Source organism: Mirounga leonina, unplaced genomic scaffold (assembly GCF_011800145.1).
Source record: "Mirounga leonina isolate KUSES-001 unplaced genomic scaffold, KU_Mleo_1.0 Mir_127, whole genome shotgun sequence".
In the NCBI taxonomy this organism is placed as follows: domain Eukaryota; kingdom Metazoa; phylum Chordata; class Mammalia; order Carnivora; family Phocidae; genus Mirounga; species Mirounga leonina.
Genome location: NW_023270316.1, coordinates 25,219,149 through 25,225,013, shown reverse-complemented (window position 1 = coordinate 25,225,013; position 5,865 = coordinate 25,219,149). Strand labels below are relative to the sequence as shown.

The following is a 5,865-nucleotide window of genomic DNA, read 5'->3' as shown; positions in this document are numbered from 1 at the left end:
CTGCTTAAACATTTTTGAAACATATGAACTTTTAATGTTGGGATGCATTTTTCTTTTCTTTTCTTCATCTACTTTCTATGAAACCTGAAACACAAAGATTATACTTGCCATTTATTTATCTAGTAGATCATCTTTTTCTCAGACTGATTACATCATCAGTCAGATACAATGAATTAAAATATATTGGAAAAAAAAAAGAACAAACTGAAGTTGGGATTAAATTCTACTTTAAAAAAAGTTGCACAGCACAGACAGCATCTGCCCATCTGCCCCAACCCCTGGGCAGGTGGAACTAGGGATGAGAGTACTTTTTTTTTTTTAAGATTTTTTATTTATTTATTTGAGAGAGAGAATGAGATAGAGAGAGCATGAGAGGGAGGAGGGTCAGAGGGAGAAGCAGACTCCCTGCCGAGCAGGGAGCCCGATGCGGGACTCGATCCCGGGACTCCAGGATCATGACCTGAGCCGAAGGCAGTCGCTTAACCAACTGAGCCACCCAGGCGCCCGAGAGTACTTTTTATTTTACGAGCAGCCAGTAGTCTGATTCCTCTGACTTACAAAATGTGCCTGCTTGCCCACCACTCTTGTTCTCATTCCCTCTGCCCATTTTCCAGTTCTGCCTCCGGTTTCCATCGATGATGGGGCTGCCCTCCCCCCAGCTAACCCCGCTTGGCTCCATGCTTGTCTGGGGTGGTAGTGTCATTCCTAGAGGAAGCCCTTGGGACACTCTCCCTAGCTTCTTTGCTGATCCAGGGTCATTCAACGCCACTGGTTGGGTAAAAAGAACCCAGACACTGCCTTTTGAGGAATGAGCTTGGAAGGCGTGGCTTCTTTCCACCCACTGTCACCCTCTGCCTCATCAGCTCCCGAGCAGCCAGGCCAGTGTCCTGGCAGGTTCCTGGGGACGCCTGCCCTATCTTTTTGTACCAGTTAAAATCTAGGGGCCCCATCTGTGGTCATTTTGTCTGAATCTCTACCTTACTCTTTTATTCTACCAGCTGTTTTACAAAATGTTGCTCATGGACTATTTATGTGAGGGAGAAGAAGCGGAAATAAACCTATAAATATACATTTTAAAATAAAATAAATCTTGAATAAAGCATTGCCTTTCTATCTTTATGTGTGTGTCAAGAGAAAAGTTCTGTTATGAAAAAATTATAACGCTTTCTTTATGTAATTAATTTTTATAATTGTTTCTCAGTTTCAATCTGCTCTTGTTTCCCTCCATTTGCCATGTTTATTCACAAAGGCTTTCTGTATTTTTTTGCCTTCCTTTAATCTTTTGATGTCTAGTTGAATCCCTACCATTCCCATGCTGCTTCAGCCTACATTGATCTCCCTTTTTCTAGTCTCTCATAGCACTTGCTGATTAATTTTGTGTTACTGTCTTACAATATATGTTGTAATTAGCTAAGCTAAGGTAGGGATCATTAGAAAATAAGTCAATCTGAAATATAATGACATGTTATTTTTCAGGGTTTTTTTATTTTGCATAATTTTCCCTCTTCTCTCTCAGTTTTCACTATTATTATTGCTAAATGTTAAGGCTCACTGTCATGAGCCTTTAATTAGGAAACTTCCCCCAAAGCTAATATTAGTGAATATTAGAACACATGGTGCTTCTTGAACTTTGGCATCAAAAAAATTAATAATTTACCCTGAATGACATCTCTAGTCATCATTAGGCAGGGAATTTCTAGTTTTATTGCTCTCTGTGTGAATTGTGGCAATGAACTACTAAATCATGGTCACCTCAGGTTATATGTCTTCTTCTTTTTATTTTTTTTTCTTTTGAACAACACATTAAGCAACTCAATTCAAATTATGTGTCATTCTAATTGGAACTGGAGAGCAATTAACTTTTGCATGGCAAAATGTCAAGTACTTTTTTTTTTAACTCATCAAAAGGAATTTGTCAAGAGAAGTCTATAGCTTCATATAAATTACCGTTGTTGCTATCATTGGTCTCTGTTTCAATTAGCTTGTGAACTACTTTAAATATGGCTAAGGATAACAACTAGGAAATTGAAGAAGCAACAACTGTGTTTTGCCTCTTGGCATGACATCACTTCTTAAGAGTCAAAATCAGTTACAAGTTCCAATTCATGTAAATAGATTTTCCCCATTTTATACAAAAAGAAAACTATAAAATGCCCAAGTTGTATTTTTCTCTTTAGTCCCAATATCCCCAAATTTATATTAATGAAATCTATTTATGTTTATAAATTACAAATAATTGTAGTTCATAAACCAGCCCTGTAAATCTAATACCAAAGGACTAAATAACAGACAAGAAATTGCACAAGCAGTATCTATATTAGCTTCCTCCACTTCATAATTGGATATATTCCCTAGAGCCCTGTAAATTATAATTTAAAGAATATTTTTTAGAAAACTGTACATCTTTCTTTTCTTTTTCTTTCTCTCTTGCTTTCTTCCTTTCTCTTTCTTTCTCTTCTTCTGTGTTCCTATCACAGTGTAATGTTAAAGACTTCAGATTTATTTAATTTTAGTGACAAATTGGAGAAATGTGACACAAAATAGTTTTCCTAATAGACCCAAATATCTTTAGTTCTTCTGTAAAAGAAAGCCAAAAGTGAATAAACTTATTTCAATAATTAGTGTTTCAGTATTTTATCATTTGGAAATGATTTAGATATTAAATGAATCCATCATTAAACTTACCTCATTGTAACTTTAAGGATTCAAGTTACCAAAAAGATTTTAGAAACTATTTTTAAATAGACATATTACAAGTCATAATTATTATTTTTTATTTAAATTCAATTAGCCAGGGGCGCCTGGGTGACTCAGTTGGTTGAGCGACTGCCTTCGGCTCAGGTCATGATCCTGGAGTCCCTGGATCGAGTCCCACATCTGGCTCCCTGCTCAGCAGAGAGCCTGCTTCTCCCTCTGACCCTCTCCCCCTCTCGTGTGCTCTCTCTCTCTCATTCTCTCTGTCTCAAATAAATAAATAAAATCTTAAAAAAAAAATCAATTAGCCAACTTATGGTACATCATTAGTTTCAGATCTAGTGTTCAGTAAATTGTCAGTTGTGTATAACACCCAGTGCTCATCACATCCAGTGCCCTCAGTGCCCATCACCCAATTACCCAATCCCCCCACCCACCTCCCCTCCAGCAACCCTCAGTTTGTGTCCTATAGTTAAGAGTCTGTCATGGCTTTTTTCCCTTTCTGATGACTTCTCATTCTGTTATTGTTGAAAAGTTCATTTATAAACTTATTTACTTATATCTACTTAACTTACTTGTTCATAACAGTCATATTCAGATAATTCATAAAAATCTCATAAGACCTTAAATATCTAGCCATCATCTTAAGTTATCTTTCTTGCTGATAAATTCTGAGGGGATAATGTATTTGACTTCTAGCAAACCTAGGTAGAGTAAAAGTTATTTGGCTGCATTATATCTAGTGATGATAACTCTAAAGATATTCCAATTTTAATTAAACTCACAAACTTAAGCAAGGTTTTATTTACTGATGTTTATTCTAGATCACATGAATTAGAAAAACTTTTGAGTTAGTTTCCATATTTCTGAGAGTATACTTAATTTATATAAATGCTTGATTTTCTTTCAGCCAAGTAAATAGACTGTCTACAAATTAATTGTGGCAATACCATTCAGAGGTAGAAAAAATATCACACATCTATAACATACATACACAGACGTAGATAAACATGCAGACAAATACAAACAGAAATCTTACAGTTCTTGTTTTAAAAACTTAGCCATGAAGGGTATGATAATGCAAAACTCACTTCTTCATAAAAGAATAATTTGGTCCAAATTATGTTTCTGGCAATGGAATAAGTTAAGGTTAATTGATAAGAGGCTTAAACTCTTTACTAATATTTGTGGAGAAGACTTTTAAGATTTCTTTCATTTGTGTAGTTTCGAAAAAGCATCTTCATTTCTCCCCCCGCCCCATAAGAATTAGCTAGTTTCCTAGAGAAGACCAGGAAGAACATTTATGTCTCAAAAGCACAGAGAAAGAATACAAGTTCTTCCAAGAAGGAATTTTGTTTTCTAAGGCTAGAATTTTTACAGTACCTACAAGACTTCTGAAATGAATAAGGGAGGTTTGAGGATTGGTAAAAAGGATAGTTTTTAAAAATTTTTTTGATTTTTTTTTTTTTCTGTTCTTGAAAAGACTCAATTTGTAAGACAAGTCGTACAGGTTGTCCTCAATTTGGAGGAGTGTTTGTAATTCCTCAAAGAATTGGCTTATAACCTGAATGATATCAAGGGTCACCAAACAAATATATCATTTTTAGTTTGGTTCTATATGTCAGAAGTTCTTCAACTAAAATAGAAATCAACAGATTTCCGTGTTCTAGATTTAGAGTTGTTTGTCTTTGGAATGTTTTTCTTTCCCTCTGGGTACACAATTTCATTTTAGCTTAAGGGAAAAGGCCTAAAAAAAGTTTCTATCAGGCTCTGAATATCAGCTTCCAATTTGGCCAACTTCTGACCATAGAGTTACTTTAAAAAAATCCTTTTGAACATCTTGTCGAGTTTTAGCCAAGACAAACAGTAAATATCCCTGGCATTATTGAATGATCCCTTGAATGCAAGCAGCATCCCCAAAAAGGATGCAAAAGATACTACCCTCTCAAGTTCCAGAGCCACTCTTAAAAGTAAGAAAAGAAGGACTCTCTTTCCCATTGCGGCTTGCGTAGAGTCAGTTCGCGGGTCTGGGAGACCCGAAAATTGAGAGCTTCGTCACTCCCCGGCAGCTGCATCTGATGGCTCTGCGGCCGTCACCATGCCACAAAATGAATATGTTGAGTTACACCGGAAGCAATATGGCTATCGTTTGGATTATCATGAGAAAAAAAGAAAAAAAGAAGGTTGAGAGGCTCATGAACGTTCAAAGAAGGCAAAAAAGATGATTGGTCTGAAAGCTAAGCTCTACCATAAACAGTGCCATGCTGAGAAATACAAATGAAAAAGACTATCAAGATGCATGAAAAGAGAAACACCAAACAAAAGAATGATGAAAAGACTCCACAAGGAGCAGTACCTGCGTATCTACTGGACAGAGAGGGACAGTCCCGAGCTAAAGTACTTTCTAATATGATTAAACAAAAATGAAAAGAGAAAGTGGGAAAATGGGAGGTTCCTTTACCCAAAGTTCGTGCCCAGGGAGAAACAGAAATATTAAAAGTTATTCGAACAGGAAAGAGAAAGAAGAAAGTATGGAAGAGGGTGGTCACTAAAGTCTGCTTTGTTGGAGACGGCTTTACTCGAAGACCACCTAAATATGAAAGATTCATTAGAACAATGGGCTTACATTTCAAAAAGGCCCATGTAACACATCCTGAATTGAAAGCCACCTTTTGCCTGCCAGTACTTGGTGTAGAAAAGAATCCTTCATCCCCACTATATACAACTTTGGGTGTTATTACCAAAGGCACTGTAATTGAGGTGAACGTGCGTGAGTTGGGCCTTGTGACACAAGGAGGCCCAGTTATTTGGGGCAAATATGCCCAGGTGACCAACAACCCTGAAAATGATGGATGCATAAATGCAGTCCTGTTGGTTTGACAGCAGTTTCAGAGAAGTAATTCCTTATAATTACTGAAGACTACACACTGATCAGGAAGATCACCATTACTGTGGTGGTTCTGAATACTACCAAACGGCCTTACGTATCTGCAGTCATCAAGAGAAGTATTTATTCTATTGTAAAAAACATTAAAATAGACATTTATTAAAAAAAAAAAAAAAAAAAAAACAAGGCAAGAAAAGAAAGAAAAGAAAAAGAAGCAGATAATTCCCCTGAGAGCTGTCAACAATCAGTAGGGCCCTAGCCTCAAATGGAGTGCAACCTGCATT

General features: G+C 36.5%; 1 pseudogene; it reads left to right on the top strand.

Moving 5' to 3' along the window:
* Positions 1 to 4,792: 4,792 nt before the first annotated feature.
* On the top strand, positions 4,793 to 5,574 carry LOC118009137 (annotated as a pseudogene).
* Positions 5,575 to 5,865: the final 291 nt, after the last annotated feature.